Raw genomic sequence first — 25,131 nt, forward strand, 5'->3', positions numbered from 1 at the left:
GCATTTTTTTTTACTTAACTGATTTTCATCAAAACTGGCATTTTGTACTTAACTAATTTTCATCAAAAACTGGCATTTTGTACTTAACTAATTTTCATCAAAACTGGCATTTTTGTACTTAACTAATTTTCATCAAAAACTGGCATTTTTTTCTTAACTAATTTTCATCAAAACTGGCATTTTTTACTTAACTAATTTTCATCAAAAACTGGCATTTTGTACTTAACTAATTTTCATCAAAAACTGGCATTTTTATACTTAACTGATTTTCATCAAAAACTGGCATTTTGTAATTACTAATTTTCATTAAAACTGGCATTTTTGTACTTAACTAATTTTAATTAAAAACTAGCATTTTTGTACTTAACTGATCTTCATTAAAACTGTCATTTTTATACTTAACTAATTCTTCTGAAAAACTGGTATTTTTGTACTTAACTAATTTTCATCAAAACTGGCATTTTGTATTTTTAACTAATTTTCATCAAAAACTGGCATTTTTTTTACTTAACTAATTTTTATATCAAAACTGGCATTTTGTACTTAACTAATTTTCATCAAAAGCTGTAATTATGGTGCTTATCTAATTTTCATCAAAAACTGGCATTTTTTACTTAACTAATTTTTACAAAAAACTTTCTTTTCTGTACTAATTTTCATCAAAACTGGCATTTTTGTACTTAACTAATTTTCATCAAAACTGGCATTTTGTAATTAACTAATTTTCATTAAAACTGGCATTTTTGTACTTAACTAATTTTAATTAAAAACTAGCATTTTTGTACTTAACTGATCTTCATTAAAACTGTCATTTTTATACTTAACTAATTTTCATCAAAAACAGGGATTTTTGTACTTAACTATGTTTCATCAAAAACTGGCATTTTTGTACTTAACTAATTTTCATCAAAAACTGGCATTTTGTACTTAACTAATTTTCATCAAAACTGGAATTTTTACTTAACTAATTTTTATAAAAAACTTTCTTTTCTGTACTAATTTTCATTAAAAACTGGCATTTTGTACTTACTAATATTCATTAAAACTGTCATTTTTTGTACCTAACTAATTTTCATTAAAACTAGCATTTTTGTACTCAACTAATTTTAATCAAAAACTGGCATTTTTGTATTTAACTATGTTTCATCAAAAACTGGCATTTTTATACTTAACTAATTTTCATCAAAAACTGGCATTTTGTAATTACTAATTTTCATTAAAACTGGCATTTTTGTACTTAACTAATTTTAATTAAAAACTAGCATTTTTCTACTTAACTGATCTTCATTAAAACTGGCATTTTTATACTTAACTAATTTTAATCAAAAACTGGCATTTTTGTACTTAACTAATTTTCATCAAAACTGGCATTTTTGTATTTAACTAATTTTCATCAAAAACTGGCATTTTTTACTTAACTAATTTTCATCAAAACTGGCATTTTGTACTTAACTAATTTTTATCAAAAGCTGTAATTATTGTACTTAACTAATTTTCATCAAAAACTGGCATTTTTTACTTAACTAATTTTCACAAAAACTAGCTTTTCTGTACTAATTTTCATCAAGAACTGGCATTTTTGTACTTAACTAATTTTCATCAAAACTGGCATTTTGTAATTAACTAATTTTCATTAAAACTGGCATTTTATACTTAACTAATTCTTCTGAAAACTGGCATTTTTGTATTTAATTAATTTTCATCAAAACTGGCATTTTGTACTTAACTAATTTTCATCAAAACTGGCATTTTTTACTTAACTAATTTTCATCAAAACTGGCATTTTTTTTGTATTAAATTTTCATCAAAACTGGCATTTTGTAATTACTAATTTTCATTAAAACTGGCATTTTGTAATTACTAATTTTCATTAAAACTGGCATTTTGTACTTAACTAATTTTAATTAAAACTGGCATTTTTGTACTTAACTAATTCTTCATTAAAACTGTCATTTTTATACTTAACTAATTTTCTGAAAACTGGCATTTTTTTGTACTTAACTAATTTTCATCAAAACTGGCATTTTGTAATTACTAATTTTCATTAAAACTGGCATTTTGTAATTACTAATTTTCATTAAAACTAGCATTTTGTACTTAACTAATTTTCATTAAAACTGGCATTTTTGTACTTAACTGATCTTCATTAAAACTGGCATTTTTATACTTAACTAATTCTTCTGAAAAACTGGTATTTTTGTACTTAACTAATTTTCATCAAAAACTGGCATTTTGTAATTACTAATTTTCATTAAAACTGGCATTTTGTAATTACTAATTTTCATTAAAACTGGCATTTTTGTACTTAACTAATTTTAATTAAAACTAGCATTTTTTGTACTTAACTGATTTTCATTAAAACTGGCATTTTTATACTTAACTAATTTTCATTAAAACTGGCATTTTTGTACTTAACTAATTTTCATTAAAACTGGCATTTTTATACTTAACTAATTTTCATCAAAAACTGGTATTTTTGTACTGAACTAATTTTCATCAAAACTGGCATTTTTTACTTAACTAATTTTCATCAAAAAAACTGGCATTTTTTTCTTACTAATTTTCATCAAAACTGGCATTTTGTACTTAACTAATTTTCATCAAAAACTGGCATTTTTGCACTTAACTAATTTTCATCTAAACTGGCATTTTTTACTTAACTAATTTTTATCAAAAACTGGCATTTTTCACTTAACTAATTTTTATCAAAAACTGGCATTTTGCACTTATCTAATTTTAATCAATAACTGGCATTTTTGTATTTAACTAATTTTCATCAAAAACTAGCATTTTTGTACTTAACTAATTTTCATCAAAAACTTGCTTTTTTACTTAACTAATTTTCATCAAAAGCTGGCATTTTTGTACTTAACTAATTGTCATCAAAACTGGCATTTTTTGTAAATGAGTAATTTTCATCAAAAACTGGCATTTTTGTACTCAACTAATTTTCATCAAAAACTGGCATTTTTTTTTTTACTAATTTTCATCAAAAACTGGCATTTTTGTACATAACTAATTTTCATCAAAAACTAGCATTTTTGTATTTACTAATTTTCATCAAAAAGTGGCATTTTTTACTTAAATAATTTTCATCAAGAACTGGCATTTTTTTCTTAACTAATTTTCATCAAAAACTAGCATTTTTGTACTCAACTAATTTTAATCAAAAACTGGCATTTTTGTATTTAACTGAGTTTCATCAAAAACTGGCTTTATTATACTTAACTGATTTTCATCAAAAACTGGCATTTTGTAATTACTTATTTTCATTAAAACTGGCATTTTTGTACTTAACTAATTTTAATTAAAAACTAGCATTTTTGTACTTAACTGATCTTCATTAAAACTGTCATTTTTATACTTAACTAATTCTTCAGAAAAACTGGTATTTTTGTACTTAACTAATTTTCATCAAAAACTGGCATTTTTGTATTTACTAATTTTCATCAATAACTGGCACTTTTTACTTAACTAATTTTTATCAAAAACTGGCATTTTTGTACTTAACTAATTTTCATCAAAAGCTGTAATTATGGTGCTTATCTAATTTTCATCAAAAACTGGAATTTTTACTTAACTAATTTTTACAAAAAACTTTCTTTTCTGTACTAATTTTCATCAAAAACTGGCATTTTTATACTTAACTGCTTTTCATCAAAAACTGGCATTTTGTAATTACTAATATTCATTAAAACTGGCATTTTTGTACTTAACTAATTTTAATTAAAAACTAGCATTCTTGTACTTAACTGATCTTCATTAAAACTGTCATTTTTATACTTAACTAATTCTTCTGAAAAACTGGTATTTTTGTACTTAACTAATTTTTATCAAAACTGGCATTTTTGTACTTAACTAATTTTCATAAAAAGTTGTAATTATGGTGCTTATCTAATTTTCATCAAAAACTGGAATTTTTACTTAACTAATTTTTACAAAAAACTTTCTTTTCTGTACTAATTTTCATTAAAAACTGGCATTTTTGTTTTTAACTAATTTTCATCAAAAACTACCATTTTTGTACCTGACTAATTTTCATTAAAAACTAGCATTTTTGTACTCAACTAATTTTAATCAAAAACTGGGATTTTTGTATTTAACTATGTTTCATCAAAAACTGGCATTTTTATACTTAACTATTTTTCATTAAAACTGGCATTTTGTAATTACTAATTTTCATTAAAACTGGCATTTTTGTACTTAACTAATTTTAATTAAAAACTAGCATTTTTCTACTTAACTGATCTTCATTAAAACTGGCATTTTTATACTTATCTAATTTTAATCACAAACTGGTATTTTTGTACTTAACTAATTTTCGTCAAAAACTAGCATTTTTGTATTTACTAATTTTCATCAAAAAATGGCACTTTTTACTTAAGTAATTTTTATCAAAAACTGGCATTTTTGTACTTAACTAATTTTCATCAAAAACTGTAATTATGGTGCTTATCTAATTTTCATCAAAAACTGGAATTTTTACTTAAGTAATTTTTACAAAAAACTATCTTTTCTGTACTAATTTTCATCCAGAACTGGCATTTTTATACTTAACTGATTTTCATCAAAAACTGGCATTTTGTAATTACTAATTTTCATTAAAACTGGCATTTTTATACTTAACTAATTCTTCTGAAAAACTGGTTTTTTTGTATTTAATTAATTTTCATCAAAAACTGGCATTTTTGCACTTAATTAATTTTCATCTAAACTGGCATTTTTTACTTAACTAATTTTCATCAAAAACTGGCATTTTTGTATTGAAGAAATTTTCATCAAAAACTGGCATTTTGTAATTACTAATTTTCATTAAAACTGGCATTTTGTAATTACTAATTTTCATTAAAACTGGCATTTTTGTACTTAACTAATTTTAATTAAAAACTAGCATTTTTGTACTTAACTGATCTTCATTAAAACTGTCATTTTTATACTTAACTAATTCTTCTGAAAAAATGGTATTTTTGTACTTAACTAATTTTCATCAAAAACTGGCATTTTGTAATTACTAATTTTCATTAAAACTGGCATTTTGTAATTACTAATTTTCATTAAAACTAGCATTTTTGTACTTAACTAATTTTAATTAAAAACTAGCATTTTTGTACTTAACTGATCTTCATTAAAACTGTCATTTTTATACTTAACTAATTCTTCTGAAAAAATGGTATTTTTGTACTTAACTAATTTTCATCAAAAACTGGCATTTTGTAATTACTAATTTTCATTAAAACTGGCATTTTGTAATTACTAATTTTCATTAAAACTGGCATTTTTGTACTTAACTAATTTTAATTAAAAACTAGCATTTTTCTACTTAACTGATCTTCATTAAAACTGGCATTTTTATACTTAACTGATCTTCATTAAAACTGGCATTTTTCTACTTAACTGATCTTCATTAAAACTGGCATTTTTATACTTAACTAATTCTTCTGAAAAACTGGTATTTTTGCACTGAAGAAATTTTCATCAAAAACTGGCATTTTTTACTTAACTAATTTTTACAAAAAAACTAGCTTTTCTGTACTAATTTTCATCAAAAACTGACATTTTTGTTCTTAACTAATTTTCATCAAAAACTGGCATTTTGTAATTACTAATTTTCATTAAAACTGGCATTTTTGTACTTAACTAATTTTAATTAAAAACTAGCATTTTTCTACTTAACTGATCTTCATTAAAACTGGCATTTTTATACATAACTAATTCTTCTGAAAAACTGGTATTTTTGTACTCAACTAATTTTCATCAAAAACTGGCATTTTTATACCTAACTAATATTCCTGAAAAACTGGCTTTTTTCTACTTAATTAATTTTCATCAAAAACTGGCATTTTTGCACTTAACTAATTTTCATCTAAAACTGGCATTTTTTACTTAACTAATTTTCATCAGAAACTGTCAGTTTTGTACTTAACTAATTTTCATCAAAAACTGGCATTTTTGTTTTTAACTAATTTTCATTAAAAACTGGCATTTTTGTTTTTAACTAATTTTCATCAAAAACTACCATTTTTATACCTAACTAATTTTCATTAAAAACTAGCATTTTTGTATTTAACTATGTTTCATCAAAAACTGGCATTTTTATACTAAACTAATTTTCATCAAAAACTGGCATTTTGTAATTACTAATTTTCATTAAAACTGGCATTTTTGTACTTAACTAATTTTAATTAAAAACTAGCATTTTTCTACTTAACTGATCTTCATTAAAACTGGCATTTTTATACCTAACTAATATTCCTGAAAAACTGGCATTTTTGTACTTAATTAATTTTCATGAAAAACTGGCATTTTTGCATTTAACTAATTTTCATCAAAAGCTGGCATTTTTGTACTTAACTTATTGTCATCAAAAACTGGCTTTTTTTGTACATGAGTAATTTTCATTATAAACTGGCATTTTTGCACTTAACTAATTTTAATCACAAACTGATATTTTTGTACTTAACTAATTTTCGTCAAAAACTAGCATTTTTGTATTTACTAATTTTCATGAAAACTGGCACTTTTTACTTAACTAATTTTTATCAAAAACTGGCATTTTTGTACTTAATAAATTTTCATCAAAACTGGCATTTATGTACTTAACTAATTTTCATCAAAAGCTGTAATTGTGGTGCTTATCTAATTTTCATGAAAACTGGCATTTTTATACTTAACTAATTCTTCTGAAAAACTGGTATTTTTGTACTTAACTAATTTTCATTAAAAACTGGCATTTTTGTTTTTAACTAATTTTCATCAAAAACTACCATTTTTGTACCTAACTAATTTTCATTAAAAACTAGCATTTTTGTACTCAACTAATTTTAATCAAAAACTGGCATTTTTTACTTAACTAATTTTTTACAAAAAAACTAGCTTTTCTGTTCTAATTTTCATCAAAAACTGACATTTTTGTTCTTAACTAATTTTCATCAAAAACTGGCATTTTGTAATTACTAATTTTCATTAAAACTGGCATTTTTGTACTTAACTAATTTTAATTAAAAACTAGCATTTTTCTACTTAACTGATCTTCATTAAAACTGGCATTTTTATACTTAACTAATTCTTCTGAAAAACTGGTATTTTTGTACTTAACTAATTTTCATCAAAAACTGGCATTTTTATACCTAACTAATATTCCTGAAAAACTGGCTTTTTTGTACTTAATTAATTTTCATCAAAAACTGGCATTTTTGCACTTAACTAATTTTCATCTAAAACTGGCATTTTTTACTTAACTAATTTTCATCAAAAACTGGCATTTTTGTATTTAACTAATTTTCATCAAATACTGGAATTTTTGTTCTTAACTAATTTTCATCAAAAACTGGCATTTTTGTACTTAACTAATTTCGTCAAAAACTGGCATTTTTGTACTTAACTATTTTTCATCAAAAACTGTCATTTTTGGATTTACTAATTTTCATCAAAAACTGGCATTTTTTACTTAAGTAATTTTTATTAAAACTGGCATTTTTGTACTTAATAAATTTTCATCAAAACTGGCATTTTTGTACTTAACTAATTTTCATCAAGAACTGGCATTTTTTACTTAACTAATTTTCATCAAAAGCTGGCATTTTGTACTTAACTAATTTTCATCAAAAACTGGAATTTTGTACTTAACTAATTTTCATCAAAATCTGGCATTTTTGTATTTAACTAATTTTCATCATAAACTGGCATTTTTGTACTTAACTAATTTTCATTAAAAACTGGCATTTTTGTTCTCAACTAATTTTCATTAAAAACTGGCCAAATGCGCATGATATTTCGTTTTAGTTACAGAGCCGAAATTAGTTTAATATATTTCCTTAGATTTTCCTGTTTAGCTGATTAATCTTGAAGATTGTTTATTGTAATTTGCTCAATATATAGATTATTATTTTTGAAATGGTTAAGTTCGCTTAATTTTTTGTTATACAAGCAATGTTTAAGATTTTATGTGGGTCTTTGATATCGCATTTATTTATGAACCTCAGTTCCGAAATAAAATGCAAATATCCAAATGACACACCCCAATCCAGTGGCTCAGCGGTATGTCTGTGGACATACAACGCTAAAAACCGGGTTTCGATACCCGTGGTGGGCAGTTCACAGATAGCCCATTGTGTAGCTTAATGCTTAATTCAAAACAACAACAATATACTCCCCAGTGGCTTAGCAGTATGTCTGTGAATTTACAACGCTAAAACCCGGGTTTCGATACCCGTGGTGGGCGGGACACAGATAGCCCATTGTAAATCTGTGTGCTTAATTCAGAACAACAACAAGTAAATAAAAAATCATTTTATTTTAATGTATCTAAAGTTATTACTTTATTGCTGCTAAATATATATTTTTTTAATTAATTTTTAAACCACCAGGTACCAAGTTATATTTGTCTTTTCGGAAATATGAATATTCACTAAAAACTAGGCGGCTTTCTGTTGTTAGTTTAGCACAGAAATATAAAGCTATGGTTGAACTGCTTTCTTGAACGATAAAACTTTATAGTTTGTCAAATCTTATTTCAATACGTTTGTTTGTTGTTTCGAATTTCGCGGCAAAGTTACACGGAGCTATTTGTGTTAGCCGCCCATAATTTAGCCAACTCTTGGGCTATTCTTTTACCAACGAATAATAGAATTGACCGTAACATTACAACGACCCCCCAGGGCTGAAAGGGCGAGCATATTTGGTGTGAGGGGGATTCGACTCGGGTGCCTTAATCACCTGGCCGTGCCAGGCCGCCTATTTGAATGTGTTTTTGTGCTTGAAGATCTTTATATTTCTTTCAAAATATATATATATAATGTTCTAATTTAATAAAAGTTTTCTTAGTTCTATAACATTGTTAATTATAATTGTTTGTTTGAAATTAGAAACAAAGCTATACGATGGACTATTTACTTTCTGTCTACAACGAGTATTAAATCCCAGGTTCAAGTGTTGCAAGTCCACAGACATAGCACTGTGCCACTGAGGTATGCCGCTTACGACCCTCAGTACAGAAGAACGTATTTAACTCAAATGTAAACAAATATCGGTGTACAACCATGTAAATAACCCCCCAAAATAATTAATATCTGGTTCGTATATTGAAGATGTGACCGATGAACAGGCGTTATATACGTCCTGGGTGCAGAAACGTAGTTTTTAAACGTAACTTATACAAACGTGGTAGTAAGAAAACTTAAACTTTGTGTTTCGCAAGAAAAATGTAATTTCAAATGCTGCGTGTTTTTTTTAATATTTAAATTAAGATAAAAATAAGTACAGATGCAAATTTTGGACAACCAGTAGATTGGCTTCCCAGCACAGCTGTCTTGAATGTGTTCAGATTTCGCTAAACCAAGCACCTTCGGTCTCGTACATAACATGTGCTTCTAAAACTTGAGTTTCATCAGAATTGGTAATTAAATTATAATATACATATAGATGAAAGCTATTTTATATATTTCTCTGTATGTCCGACGTAGAACAGCATACAACGGAAACTTATAAAAAACTGTACAGTTAGATCTTACAGGAAAACATCCGTATTTGCATTCCCATGTAAAACTACTTTATGGGCTCCAAAAGGTAAATGCACAAGACAATACAAGAGGAAGTTGATTGCACATTTGTGTATTTATTTGTTTTTTACTTTTAGCTCATAAAGTAACTTCATGACCTTTAAGCCACCCGCTAGTATAGCGATGAGTCTACGGATTTACAACACTAAGATCAGGAGTTCGATTCATCTCGGTGGGCTCAGCAGATAGCCCGATGTGGCTTTGCTATAAGAAAACACATACACACAACCGTTAACTGACCCAATATCTGCAAAGTCTGAATTTTTCTTTCTTTTTATTAATGAGACTGGTTTAATAATACTAACAATAATCACGTGACGTGTGACCTGTTTTTAAAATAGTCATTCTCTCCGGTTTTTTTTCAGAAAAGTCACTCTTGCCAGGTTACTTCAAAATAGTCACTCTCTCCGGATTTTTCAAAATAGTCACCTCTCCGAATTTTTTCGAAATAGTCACTCTCCCTGGGTTACTTCAAAATAGTCACTCTTGCCAGGTTTCTTCAAAATAGTCACTCTCTCCAAATTTTTCAAAATAGTCACCTTTCAGAATTTTTTCGAAATAGTCACTCTCCATGAGTTACTTCAAAATAGTCACTCTTGACAGGTTTCTTCAAAATAGTCACTCTCTCCAAATTTTTCAAAATAGTCACCTTTCAGAATTTTTTCGAAATAGTCACTCTCCCTGGGTTACTTCAAAATAGTCACTCTTGCCAGGTTTCTTCAAAATAGTCACTCTCTCCAAATTTTTCAAAATAGTCACCTTTCAGAATTTTTTCGAAATAGTCACTCTCCCTGGGTTACTTCAAAATAGTCACTCTTGCCAGGTTTCTTCAAAATAGTCACTCTCTCCAAATTTTTCAAAATAGTCACCTTTCAGGAAATAGTCACTCTCCATGGGTTACTTCAAAATAGTCACTCTTGACAGGTTTCTTCAAAATAGTCACTCTCTCCAAATTTTTCAAAATAGTCACCTCTCCGAATTTTTTCGAAATAGTCACTCTCCCTGGGTTACTTCAAAATAGTCACTCTCTCCGAATTTTTCAAAATAGTCACTCTCCCCGGGTTTCTTCAAAATAGTTACTCTCCCCGGGTTTCTTCAAAATAGTTACTCTTCCTGGGTTTCTTCAAAATAGTCACTCTCCCCGGGTTTCTTCAAAATAGTTACTCTCCCTGGGTTTCTTCAAAATAGTCACTCTCCCCGGGTTTCTTCAAAATAGTCACTCTCCCGGGTTTCTTCAAAATAGTCACTCTCTTTTTGGATAAAAAAACTATCACAAATTACTTTTGATGAATATGTAAAATATATTTAATTTTTTGTGCTTCACTCCAACATTGAACATACACTATGTACTTATGAATGCGCTTTGGCCACTTTATCCTTATATTGTGAAACTTTATTTTCTCTTCAGGAAAAGGGAATATTGAAAATTTCAATGACCCCTACTGAACTGCAAGTTGCACACATGAAATTTGGATGTTTTTGATAGCTTTTGTTTTTCTCCAAAGAACATACGGTCATCAAGTGAGGACAAGTCACAAATAAAACTATTCGGTAACATGGGCTGGGTTTAAGTTCTGAATCTTGAAAAATACGATGGTTTGTTGGTATGTTTTGAATTTTCGCGCAAAGCCACAAAAGGGTTGTCTGCGCTCGCCGTCCCTAATTTAGTAGTGTAAGACTAGAGGGAAGGCAGCTAGTCAGCACCACCCACCGCCGACTCTTGGGCTACTCTTACCAACGAATAGTGGGATTGACCGTCACATTATAACGCCCTCACAGCTGAAAGGGCGAGCATGTTTGGCGAGATGGAGATTCGAACCCGAGCCCCTAAGATTAAGAGTCGAGCGCCTTAACCACCTGGCCATGGACTAACATAAGTTACACAAGGATTAACTGTTCATATCCGTCCCACATTTTGGACCGATAGACCAGAAGGAAGGCAGTCACTGAGAACTTTTGGACTATTTCTGTCTGATCGAATAATGCAGTTTTACCGTTCCTTTTACAGTGCACTCATGACCTCAAACTGTGAAGTTAGAATTTTTACGGCAAAGAGACATGAATCATCGGATTCAGAACCCAGGCACACTAACTACAAAGCCACGCCCAACTCATGTAGCGAAGTCTCTTACGGTTAAAAATAAACAATTGCAATCAACTTTGAAAATATATTTTGTGTTATTAGAAGTGTATTACTTTCACAAATATTGTCATTACATATTATGAATTACAGAGTAAACATACTAAGACAAACGTGTGATTGTTTTCAAGATTTAATGTTTGACAGCATATATCACACATCCAGTACTGTTATAAAATTTAGTTGTAAAAAAATTAAATAGGTGTCTCTAGTTTCTTTCGAAAACAAAAATTTATGTTGTAGTTAATTAAGCATCCGTGAAGCTATTCTAAAACTTACAGTTTGTCGCCAAAAATTCATGTTTTAAGTTAATTATGAAAAATAATTTCTCCATAGTCTGCTTTTTTACTTTCTGTGTGTTAATTTAGGTTTTATCGACTTTACTTTATAAACAACAGGGTAGATCCGGAATATTTATTTTGAGTTGAAGCCAAGATGTTAAAAGTCACATTTGAATGTAAAGGTCGATTTTCTCTTCATTGAACAAAGTTTGTTAAAATGACGTTACGGCCTCCAGATAAAACCTAAAGTTTAACTTCTTTTTACAAAACATAAGAACTGTAGTTTTGCCTAATATTTACAAAGACAAAACATAAGCATATCATTTAAAAAGATTTGCTTGTTGTTGGCATTTGAATTATCGCGCAAAACTTAGTAATACTAAATGAACGTGGGAGATAATCAAGTGACAAGTAAATGGATTTTCTCTCACGTTTTAAAACTTGGAAGTACTAAAGAAACGTGAGAAATAATCACGTGACAAGTAAATGGAAGACTTTTCTCTCACGATGTAGCTGTCCCTAGTTTCAAACTGATAAATAAAAGGGAATGTAATTGTCAACAGTGCCCACCGCCAACTGCTGTGCTACTCTTATGTGACCGAATAATGGGATTTGTCGGTTATTTTTATAGTACACCACAGCTCCAAGGCGATAACGGGCTAAGAACCATAAATCCTTTGATTCATAGTCTGAGCACTCTAACCATCATGATATACCTCCGAGCCTTACCATAGTGAAAATGATAATTAAACAGATTTTAAACCTTAACTGTGGCTGCTTTAGACATTCAACTGCTACATACTCACTGGACCCTGGGTTAAACTGTTATTTATATTTCATGTCCAAGTTAAATTTATATTGATAACATGTTAGTAAAGTAGTTAATGTTAACACTTAACCCGAGTTGTCAGTGTTGCTTTACGAACTATGTCACTGAAGAATATTCGTTGGTAGAACGGTTGGTCTTGATTTAAATTATGATTAGAAAATCAGATAAAATATCCTAACATTCCTGTCGACTAGCCTAGCTACTCACCCGTGAAGCAGAAAATTGTGATTTATGAGAAACAAATATATTTGCGTGTTTTGTGCACGTTAATATAATATATCTGATGTTAGCATATCATACGTCACAACAGGTGCCAAATAATTACTAATTTAAGTGAAAACCTCCACAGTTTGAATTTACAAGACTTAAAGCATAATAGGAAGGTAAATAAGCTAAACCAGTCTGGTTTCTACTTCAATTAAATACCTACCTTGATCCGAGTTCCTGTTTCACTGATCATCTTTAAACCGGTTTTATTCTGAACAAAAATCGACTTCACTAGAACTCTGTTTCCAAATTGTCACAAGAGTGTTGTAGCTAAAGTATTGATCCAATGGATGAAGAAATGCGCAGGTTTAGTTTAAGGCTAAGATAGACAAACTCATCTTGTCATACCTCATAAAATCTAGACCCAGTATGATCCAAAGTACTTCATTTGTATCACGTTAACGTTACTACACAACTCATGGAAAATGTATTTTTTATATTTCATTTGTATCACGTTAAAGTTACTACACAACTCATGCAAAATGTATTTTTATACTTCATTTGTGTCACGTTAAAGTTACTACACAACTCAGGCAAAATGTATTTTTATACTTCATTTGTGTCACGTTAAAGTTACTACACAACTCAGGCAAAATGTATTTTTTATATTTCATTTGTGTCACGTTAAAGTTACTACACAACTCATGCAAAATGTATTTTTTATACTTCATTTGTGTCACGTTAAAGTTATTACACAACTCATGCAAAATGTATTTTTATACTTCATTTGTGTCACGTTAAAGTTACTACACAACTCAGGCAAAATGTATTTTTATACTTCATTTGTGTCACGTTAACGTTACTACACAACTCATGCAAAATGTACTTTTTATACTTCATTTGTATCACGTTAAAGTTACTACACAACTCAGGCAAAATGTATTTTTATACTTCATTTGTGTCACGTTAAAGTTACTACACAACTCATGCAAAATGTATTTTTTATACTTCATTTGTGTCACGTTAAAGTTATTACACAACTCAGGCAAAATGTATTTTTTATATTTCATTTGTGTCACGTTAAAGTTACTACACAACTCATGCAAAATGTATTTTTTATACTTCATTTGTGTCACGTTAAAGTTACTACACAACTCAGGCAAAATGTATTTTTATACTTCATTTGTGTCACGTTAAAGTTACTACACAACTCATGCAAAGTGTATTTTTTAATAATACTAAGTTAATCATAAAACATAATTCATAATGTTAACCTGACAAACATCACAACTATGTTAGCCTATCTTTAGTTCGAAAACCCTTCCCAACAATATATATACATACATACATAGAACTATTACGCTAAGTGTTGTATTAAAAATCCATAACACGAACCAGGCTTTTGTAATATCGATTTCGATGCATATATGTTCATTTTTGCAATGACAAAGCAAATCATTCTAGCTTGTTAATTGTTTTACACCTTAATGTTGGGTTAATTTCATTAAGAACAATTTATGTGAAATGATTCTTTGAAACTTCCCTACATCATATATTTTTTTAAAAATAATAAGAGAACTGCCGTTTATTTGTCACGTGGATTATCATCCACATTCCGTTGGCATCTTTATCTTCTTGTGACTATATTTTTCTCTTTAACGTATGTTTGTTTGTTGTTTGAATTTTGCGCAAAGCTACACGAGGGCTATTTGCGCTAGCCGTCCCTAATTTAGCAGTCTAAGACAAGAGGGAAGGCAGATAGTTATCACCACCCACCCACCAACTCTTGGGTTACTATTTTACCAATGAATACCTGGGATTGACCGTCACATTATAACGTCCCCAAGACTGAAAGAGCGAGCATGTTTGGTGTGACGGGAATTCGAACCTTCGACCCTCGGATTACGAGTCAAGTGCCTTAACCACCTGGCCATGCTGGACCCTTTTTAATTCCCTTACACCGTTTCATATCACGAATCTATCTCATTTATGTCAGTCGTATGTGTTGTGTTATTTCATTTCTCCATTTCTGTTATGATTTTTGTATTCATATTTCCTACTAACTGCCACGTTGCTCCTATCTCTCCCCATCTACTTTACTTTTGTCTGGTTCTGTGTTCTGTCCATCTCTAAGGTATATCTCTAACCATCTCCAATATTTATCTCGAACCATCTCCAACGTTTATCTCTTACAATCTCTAACGTTTATCTCTAACCATCTCCAATGTTTATCTCAAACTATCTATAACGTTTATCTTTAACCATCTCCAATGTTTATCTCTAACTATCTCTAACGTTTATCTCTAACCATCTCTAACGTTTATCTCTAACAATCTCTAACGGATCTTTAGTGCTACTTCTGGACTGATAACTTTCCTTTTTTTTCAAATTTCTGTCATTCACAGAGAAAATGTAAACTCAACTCACACAGCACCTTTGATGTCACTAAATGTACTTGTCACGTGTGTTATCTCCTCAGTTCCCCTGTTAATACCAAGTTTTCAACCGTAAGAGTAAAAATCTACCGTTTACTTATGTATATATACGTATTCCACTTTTCTCGGGGTTCGCCGAGTTTCAAATTATTAGAGTGCAAATTGTCACGTGGATTACATACTGCAAGGAGTTGGTATAATAGAGTGATAAATCATGAGAAAAAAAAAACTGTATTTATTCTCATATGAACTATGTACCACACCGCCATGGTGTGGTCGATAACCATACTACGTTGACATAAAGTAAAATATACTTCTTAAGTAAAGCAGCTACACATTGTCATCGTGACACTAAGTTTTATACATGAGATGTTTATTTATTTGTTACACAATGTAAGTGTTGTTCACTTCTGGTATTATTGAGCCGTACATCGTGAGAATATAATTTTTGTATTCATACCGCATAGATGATCGCTCTAATTGCCGTAATGTTACTACGCTTTTACAATAAGTACCCGCTGAACAAGTAAGGTATATGTGACCCTACCGTGGGATCACCGAACCACTACGACTAGGTTAATATTCAATGATATATCATTTGGAAATTGTTGGGTGAAATTCTGTTGTCAACACATTATTTAAATTTCTCGTTAAAGACGTGTTTTTCATCACACCAGTTTTACATACACGAAAATAATTTTATATTTAAAACGTATAATATTTGTATGTTGCTCATTTCTTCCACGTAAATATAACCTTTCCCACTTACTGAGAATAAGCACACTGACAAACACAGATGGACATAGGTAAGAAGACATACGTGTAGACTTGGACTATACAGTGCACGGGGTGATTATGTAGTGATGACAGGGTCGTTTCGTCAGGAAAAGCCACAGTCACGTGCGCTTGTCGCAAGGAGATTCCCAGAGGAAATACCAGCACTCTCTTCTCGACACACTAATAGGGTTGTCGGTCTTGTAGCTGAGCAATTTGATTAGGTACATGAAACAGAAAGGCATAAATATCATTATGGGCGGAGCCCCACCTGATAGCTGACTAGCAAATTAGATTTTAACCGGTCATATTTCTTTAATTAGAGCGAAATCAGCTGCTGAAATGTTGCCATCACAACACAAGGATAGAGATGCATTTCCGCCTTTTGTTATGAAGTGGTGTAATAATCGAAACGTTAGGAACTCGTTTTAAGTGCAGTAAGTAACAAAGTGATCGCTTTAGTGCGTTCAACGTTCCATCTGCACAAACATTGCAATATTTCCTTTATATAATCAGAGTTGTTAGGGATCTCCGCTTTGGAGTTTCTAATGACACTTTCCTTCCTGGAATATACTTTAAGACGCGTTTGCTGGTAACATTAAAGGAGAGAATGGAACTCTGTTCGCGTTGCGTCTAGTTTACAAGTGGAAACGAACGACTTTGAACGCTTCAATTTTTGTTTTTTTATCACAAATGAATAAATATTTAGACGGTTAAAGCCATAAAATGTCATACAAGCAGATGGGATGTTATAATATGAACATAAAAATAGATCTATGAAGCAAATACCAGTAACATATGATAGTTACACAGTTAATTACAATCGGTAGCATAACACTACTTGTATAACTTTAGTTACGAGTTGGTTTGGACCAAAAAGGGTCAGGTTTAGGGTTGACCTTTCAAGATGGTTATAGAACTGGCTACGGGTGATAACATAGTGAGGTAAATTAAGTACGGTGTTTAGGTAGCTTAAATGTTTGTAAGATAGGCGCGCGCGCGCACACACACACATATTTATACGCAAGTATAAGAAACATTATCGCTAAATGAAAAAAAGCTATGTAGGACTGGCTACTGAGCTTAGAACATGGAATCAAACAAGATAGGGACGGACATATCAGTTGATCAACTAACAATTACATAGCAGTTGGTGATGACGAGAAACCCATTTGAAGTAAAAATGTATCTCAGGACGGCTGGTATGGGTATTAACACTTTTATTTATAAAGCAGAGAACAACGTTTCGACCTTGTTAGGTCATCTTCAGGTTAACTAAAAAGGTCGAAGCGTTGTTCTTTGCTTTATTAGTAAAAGTGTTAATACACATACCAGCCGTCCTGAGATATATAATCACACAGCAGATTGAGCCTTCTCTACTTTAAATACCTACATTACTGGACTACCAACTTTGTTGATTGAAAACTCGGTGTTTAAACGGAATCTAAGCTTCCATCTTTAGAATACCACTTTTATGACTGTTTTGCAATACAGTAAAATTTTGCGATTGGAAATCATTCTTTCGTTCGTTTCATCAGTGATGAAGCCAATAATATAAGGATTTTATTATCCATGTGAAGCTTAGTCTGCAATGGAATTATTGGCTGGACCAAGTAACATGTCCACTTCCATTCATGTCGGCCCGGTATGGCCAGGTGGGTTAAGGCGTTCGACTCGTAATCTGAGGGACGCGGGTTCGAACCCTCGTCGCACCAAGCATGCTCGCTCTTTCAGCCGTGGGGGCGTTATAATGTTACTGCCAATCCCACTCTTCGTTGGTAAAATAATAGTAGCCCAAAAGTTAGCGGTGGGTGGTGATGACTAGCTGCCTTCCATCTAGTCTTACAATGCTAAATCAGGGACGGCTAGCGCAGATAGACCTCGTGTAACTTTGCGCGAAATTCAGAAACAAACAAACAAATCTATTCATGTTTTGTTTGGTTCCTTCTATTAAGTTCAGTAGTTAGCCCTACATGGATTTTTTACTTAGCGATATTTTATCTCTTATAGTTGTGTGTTTTCTTTTATAAGACAATGTTACCAAGTTACCAAGTGTATTCTAAAGCTTTATAAATTTTGCGTAGAATAATAATAATAATAAATAATAGTAAGAACAGGTATTCACAGATTATGAAGAGTGTTTCGCTGTATGAATTGATGATAAAATTGCAGTTACTACTAGAACTAAGCAGGCGTTGGGCATGTCAAAGAAAGACGATGACATAAGGAAAAATAAGAAATCTCTATTTTGGTTATTCGTGAGATAGAGCGTCTATACCAGCTATATTTAGCTTCTGAAGATCTGTATGTGTATAGATTTTTTTTATTACTCATTCACTTCATAGATAAAAATTGGGTCGTCTCCCTAAAGACTCCGATTGTATAGTGTACAAAGCGTTGAGTATTGTGTGTGTGTTTTGGAATTTCGCACAAAGCTACTCGAGGGCTATCTGTGCTAGCCGTCCCTAATTTAGCAGTGTAAGACTAGAGGGAAGGCAGCTAGTCATCACCACCCACCGCCAACTCTTGGGCTACTCTTTTACCAACGAATAGTGGGATTGACCGTAACATTATAACGCCCCCACGGCTGAAATGGCAAGCATGTTTGTCGCGACCGGGATGCGAACCCGCGACCCTCAGATTACGAGTCGCACGCCTTAACACGCTTGGCCATGCCGGACCTATTTTTGGTTCCCCAGGTGCGTAGTGTGCACGTTACACTAATCTAATGCTTTTCTGTTACTGACTGATAATTCCTGGTTCATCTTGTACTTCAACTTTTTAAAGGAACGTCATGTTTCTGTAAGAAAGCTAATTTTGAGAAATTACAGCATCGTTTACACCGGAATTATGATATTTTCTTTTCTGTGTGTTTTTTTTTAAATTCTGCAAATAATAATAACAACAATAAAACAGGTTGTGAGTGATGATGAAGGCTATTTTGTTATATTAAATGATGGTAAAATTAAAGTTACTTTTGCGGTATTTTAATACTGTAGGTAAGTAATAGTTCGCCTTCAACCGAATTGTCTATTTTGTTTGCATTTTTTAGTGTGTTTATCTGAAGATTGTTAGTTTCATATCTGAACTCTAAATCACGATTATAAGGACAGCTGTAAACTAGAAAAATATTGGCTAATACCAAGCAACGAAAACTTTCTTATGACAAGCTCAGAAAAGTATGTTTGGGTTTTCTTAATAATTGATAGTCAAAGTTCATATCTCCACGTGCACTATCTTGGTAATAACATTGCGGCGTAGTTTCTGTTACAAAAGTTCTCCTCGTAAGGCTGTCATTTTAAAAATTACGTACTAAACCGTCTCTAGAACTTTGTACGCTGTTAGGAAAACTAAACAGACACAAATGTTTTTCCCAGTAAGGGGACGTTACAAAATGGTAAGCAAGCAAAACTAAACTTCTTAGTTTTCACCCTAGAATATTTTATTTTTGTCTGTACGTTTCGGTTATGCACGTTTCTGATGACAGAACGCAACTAAGAAACAACTAAAAAATATCCCATGCTATAAAGTATACCATATGTATAAAAAATAACCTTTACTATTGGAATAGACCAATAGTCTGGTCTGTTGTGTAAACACAATATTTCTCTACACTTATACGAGAATTATCACTCGCTTTAATAGTGAACCAGGGGTGGACTATTTGTTAGCATATCGTACTGTCAATCTGAGTGCTCAGGTTCGGAATCCGTTCGCTGCAAAAGCTTGTTATGTACTTTGAGACTGTGGGTGCGTTATAAGAGTTGTGGTCAACCGTCATTATGCAGCTAGACTCAGAGATGGGTGCTGTTGACTAGCTATCTTCTCTCTCTTTCCGAGGTTCGGCATGGCCAGGTGGTTAGGGCGCTCGACTCGCAATACAAGGATCGCGGGGTCGAATCCCCGTCGCACCAAGCATGCTCGCCCTTTCAGACGTGGGTTTTTTATAATGTGACGGTCAATCCCACTATTCGTTGGTAATATAGTAGTCCAAGAGTTGGCAGTAGGTGATGAAGACTAGCTGCCTTCCCACTGCTACAATAGGGACGGCTAGCGCAGATAGCCTTCGTGTAGTTTTGCGCGAAATTCAAAAAACAAACAAACAAACTTTCTCTTATCTTTCTTTACAAAATTAGCGTAAACTTCGCTCAGCACGAATTTGAAGTTAACAGTCAAGGCGCATGTTATCTTGATCAAGGTGTATAACCGAAACGTTGAAACAAAGAAAATTCTCGAGTAGGAAAAAAAAGGTTTTCATCAATTTGTTTTAACATCCAGAATATCTCCAATCAGTTATAAACTGACAAGAGGGAATTTTTCAGCTTTAAACTAAATAAAGCTTTGTTGTGTGACGATTTCTATCATCTCATTAATTCGTCTGATGAGAAGAAGAACTGCAGTTGTTACAGACTTAGCAGCGTGTTGTGTCTTTTAACGCTCGTGACAAAATAACAGATGTTTATTTACGGAATTGGTTTTCAGTGGATGACACGTCCTAGGACACCTTATACGTGCACCTAAAATATATCTTCCATTTTTTACAGATTATTTGAAATACCCCGCAAATTTTAAAACCACCCCACATTTGCGTAAATTAAATGATCCAGTAACTAGACCAGGATTGAAGAAAAACATAAAGTTGTTGTTGTTCTGAATTGAGCACAAAGCTACACAATGGGCTATCTGTGCTCTGCCAACCATAGGTATAGAAACCCGGTTTTTAGCGTTGTAATTCCGCAGACATACCGCTGAACCACAAGGGGGCAAATTATTGTTGTTGTTTTGAATTAAGCACAAAGCTACACAATGGGTTATCTGTGCTTTGCCCACCACAGGTATCGAAACCCGGTTTTTAGCGTTGTAAGTCCGCAGACGTATCGCTGAGCCACTGGAGGGCAACGTAAAGTTACTGAGTACTATTATCGCTTTTAAAACACTTGTCATCAACAAGGAACTAGAGTATAACTAGAAGTTAGAAAATACAAACTAAAAGAACGTTAACTCATACGAACACAAATATTTTATTGGACATAGACGAGATAATCAAAGACACTGTGCCAGTTACTTGTGTTATAAACACAGTATTTAACAAAAATGATAAACACCCGTTCACTAATTGTTTGTTTTTTGGAATTTCGCGCAAAGCTACTCGAGGGCTATTTGCGCTAGCCGTCCCTAATTTAGCAGTGTAAGACTAGAGGGAAGGCAGCTAGTCATCACCAACCACCGCCAACTCTTGGGCTACTCTTTTACCAACGAATAGTGGGATTGACTGTCACATTATAACGCTCCCATATCTGAAAGGGCGAGCATGTTTGGTGCGACTGGGATTCGAACCCGCGACCCTCGGATTACGAGTCGAACGCCTTAACCCACCTGACCATGTTGGGTCCATTCACTGATTATGCTGTCATGTGGTAATATTATTATCAAATAATATTAAACTTAAATATTTATTTTATCAGTTTCTTCCTTCCCGAGAAGCCTTGCGTGGTTAAATAATCAGGCTATGGATCCGTGTATTCCTGATTCTCCGTCTTTTGCGTTCCGCATCTAAGGCTGTGTTTATGCTACAGGAGTAGTGAATGGTCAAACCCCATTATTCAGTCAGATAAAAGCAGCCCAAGGGTCGTTGATTTACTATTGTCACTTTATAAGTTTAAATTAGGAAACATAATGTTCCTTGTGAGGCTTTGATAAAAAATTTCGAAACAAATATTTACCCTTCCCTGTTCGTCTTTTTCTTTCTTATATGCATTGTAATATTATTTATTATTGTTATATTATGTGTATTATCAAGGAGTTATGACGTGTCATTCATCTTTATTTGTTGCTGGAATTTTATATCGTCAGCAAGTTTCTTCACATTGCTCCCAGGTATACACTGGTACATTAATCGCATATGCATGTCCGCTACCACTCATAGTTTCCGCAAGAGATACTTGAACGTTTTAGAGAAATACCACTTTGGGCTATCAGCTGTGTTACCGCGGAAAATCGAGTCCCTAATTTTAGCATTGTAAATCCATAGACCTACCAACGTCCTATCTATTATTTGTTTTTTCGTTTTCAAGCCAAAGCCACTTTGGGCTGTCTGCTCTCTTCACCAAGGAGAACCAAACCCCGGATTCAAGCGTTATAAGTCCATAAACTTATCGTTGTCTCACAGGGAGTATCCACAATGGAATTATTAATATTTGAACAAAGATTATTGGTTTTATATTTTTCATACAAACAAAAGTAAGGTTTTCAACTATCATAGGGCCCTAGACTTACAATTTGCGGGTTGGAATCCTTCACCGAACAGTCATGAAAGCGTTATAATTTGACGTTCAATCCCACTATTTGTTGATGAAAGAGTACCACAAGAGTTGACGGTGGGTATTGTTGACTAAGGACGACTAGCACAAATAGATCTCGAGTAGCTTTGCGCGAAATTCAATTAAAAAAAAATTATAACTTGGAATTATTCACAGATTACATAGTGAGGCGAACCTTCTTTAGTTATTGTTCAAAACTGTAATTTAGAAGTAGTGTATCTAGCACTAGTTAGTAATAATGATTTATAATAAATCTATATCAATAAATGTCTCTGTATCTGTTTGTTATATGTTAAGACAATTTTTAATCAGTAAGCACCAAACTTGACACAGTGATACATGATGATATGAGGAAGGTCACCAGAGGGCTAGACCTTCCATTTAATTTCATATTGATATAATTCTTTAAAACAGTATCTCTCATTTCAGTATTGGTATCTTTATGTATTTTTAATGAATTTTTAATATTTATTATGTTAAAAAAATAAAATAGAAGGACAATTTCCCATCTTTCGTCAGAAATGAGTTTTTATTCATCCATCCAACGGAGAGTTACCCCAGCTAGAAGGCCCGGCATGGCCAAGTGTGTTAAGGCGTTCGATTCGTAATTTGAGGGTCGCGGGTTCGAATCCCGGTTGCATCAAACATGCTCGCCCTTTCAGCCGTGGGTGCGTTATAATGTGACGGTCAATCCCACTATTCGTTGGTAAAAGAGTAGCCGAAGAGTTGACGGTGGGTGGTGATGACTAGCTGCCTTCCCTCTAGTCTTACACTGCTAAATTAGGGATGGCTAGCGCAGATAGCCCTCGAGTAGCTTTGCGCGAAATTCCAAACAAACAAACAATACTCCAGCTCGAAATGGTGTTTGTGTTTTTCTTGTAGCAAAGCCACATCGGGTTATCTGCTGAGCTCCCCGAGGGGAATCGAACCCATGATTTTAGCGTTGTAAATCTGGAGACATACCGCTGTACTAGCGAGGGCAGCTCGAAACGGATAAAATAAAAACTGTTTACACTTTAGTTAAGATATACTCGGTATTAATTCACATACAATAAGTTTTACACAAACAAAAAGTATTATAAATACAGTGCTTTTTGTTTGATTGACGTCAATTTGTTTGTCTTGATCAGAAACGTTTTGGTTAAGAGTTAATTTTTAATTAATTAATTGGACGTAATATAAAAATTCATGCAAATCTAAACACACTTCCTAATCTCGTAACAGTTTATCAACTTTTTATTGTTTTATTTATTTTATAGCTGTTCCAGATGTTTTTGTTCTAAGAGCCGGGTGTGTTTTATAGATTGGCGTGTCTAGACTGTGACCAGTTGCCTCAGGTATACGTGTTCCGAGATAAAGAACTGTGAACGCGCTTTAAGAGTGGCGGCCATATTCATTATTCAGCCACAAAAGAATTGCCAAAGAGTTGTTAAAGGGTGCTATTGATTCAACTGGTGGCTTACGATGCTAAAATTGGGTTTCGATACCTGTGTTGGACAGAAGAGATATAGCCCGTTATTTAGCTGAAGCAAGCAAACCTTTGGGTTCTAACTGACGTCCATGGAAGTTTCATGAAGTTAAAAAGGAACGACATACATACAATTAAAAAAAGCTTAAAAATAAATAGAAAATAGAATAACCTAGTTATATTCTATATTGTTCTGATGAATGTAGAGCACTCGAATTTACGAACAAATACGTATCAGTTGTTCTGATGGTACAGCTGTAACATACCGAGGCACACTTAGGTATGTACCTAGTCATTCAGTGTAATAATACTATTTAAAACATACAGAAATAAAGTTTATTAAAAACTGCTGATTTCGAAAACTCTTCGGTTTCTTCCACGTAATTTTCCAGCAGCTAAGAATACCGTGTTACGGTTAACGTAAAAATTTCTTTAGGTTCGAAAAACACGGGGTATTCGCTACTTTCAAGTTAATAATATAACAGATTAAATAGCTCTGGTTATGTCAGAAACAACATTCTGAATACGTTATGAGCCGTTCCCCAAGGTTTCATTCCCTAATTACCCCCTAGAGACGAAAGACCAATATTCACCGATGCCAGGAAGACAGCCTTATTACGGCAACTAATGTTACCGTTCCATCATGACAATGTAGCCGGAAGTTGTACCGGGAGTCTGCCTTCACTGAAACGAATAAAGAAACCAAAACTTAACCGATTTAGGCACCGCATTCTGAATAATTGAGAAAGGCAGGAAAGTTTCATATCACTATTGCCTGTTCCCTTGTTAGAAAATGAACACTACAAAGCTAAGATTGAGCCTTCCCATATATTATGTAATAAGCAGAAAACAAATACATGGCGGCACGGGTTATAACAAAAATAATGAATCATGTCAGAAAAGAAACATATCTCCTCGATTTACAGTCGAAAGTATCTAGACACGAGAAACCTATCGGTAAAAATGTGCATTAATATTTTTTTTTTTCAAATTGTGCAACTGAATTTTCCCAGTATCCAACAACAACCCTTTGAAAGTTGAAATACAGGGTGATATGTTTTCAGATACACAGACGTAGTCGATAAGGATGCATTTATATCTTGTATTTCTTTCTTAAATA

General features: G+C 32.3%; 1 long non-coding RNA gene across 1 annotated transcript in view; it reads left to right on the forward strand.

Annotated features, from left to right (window-relative positions):
* LOC143224158 (uncharacterized) overlaps window positions 1-24,362 on the forward strand; it is a 90,260-nt gene extending 65,898 nt beyond the window's left edge. The window contains exon 2 of the long non-coding RNA XR_013013239.1: window positions 23,803-24,362. This is a non-coding gene — a long non-coding RNA (uncharacterized LOC143224158). The remainder of the gene's footprint in view (window positions 1-23,802) is intronic.
* Window positions 24,363-25,131: the final 769 nt, after the last annotated feature.

This window comes from Tachypleus tridentatus, chromosome 8, assembly GCF_004210375.1.
Source record: "Tachypleus tridentatus isolate NWPU-2018 chromosome 8, ASM421037v1, whole genome shotgun sequence".
Taxonomy (NCBI): domain Eukaryota; kingdom Metazoa; phylum Arthropoda; class Merostomata; order Xiphosura; family Limulidae; genus Tachypleus; species Tachypleus tridentatus.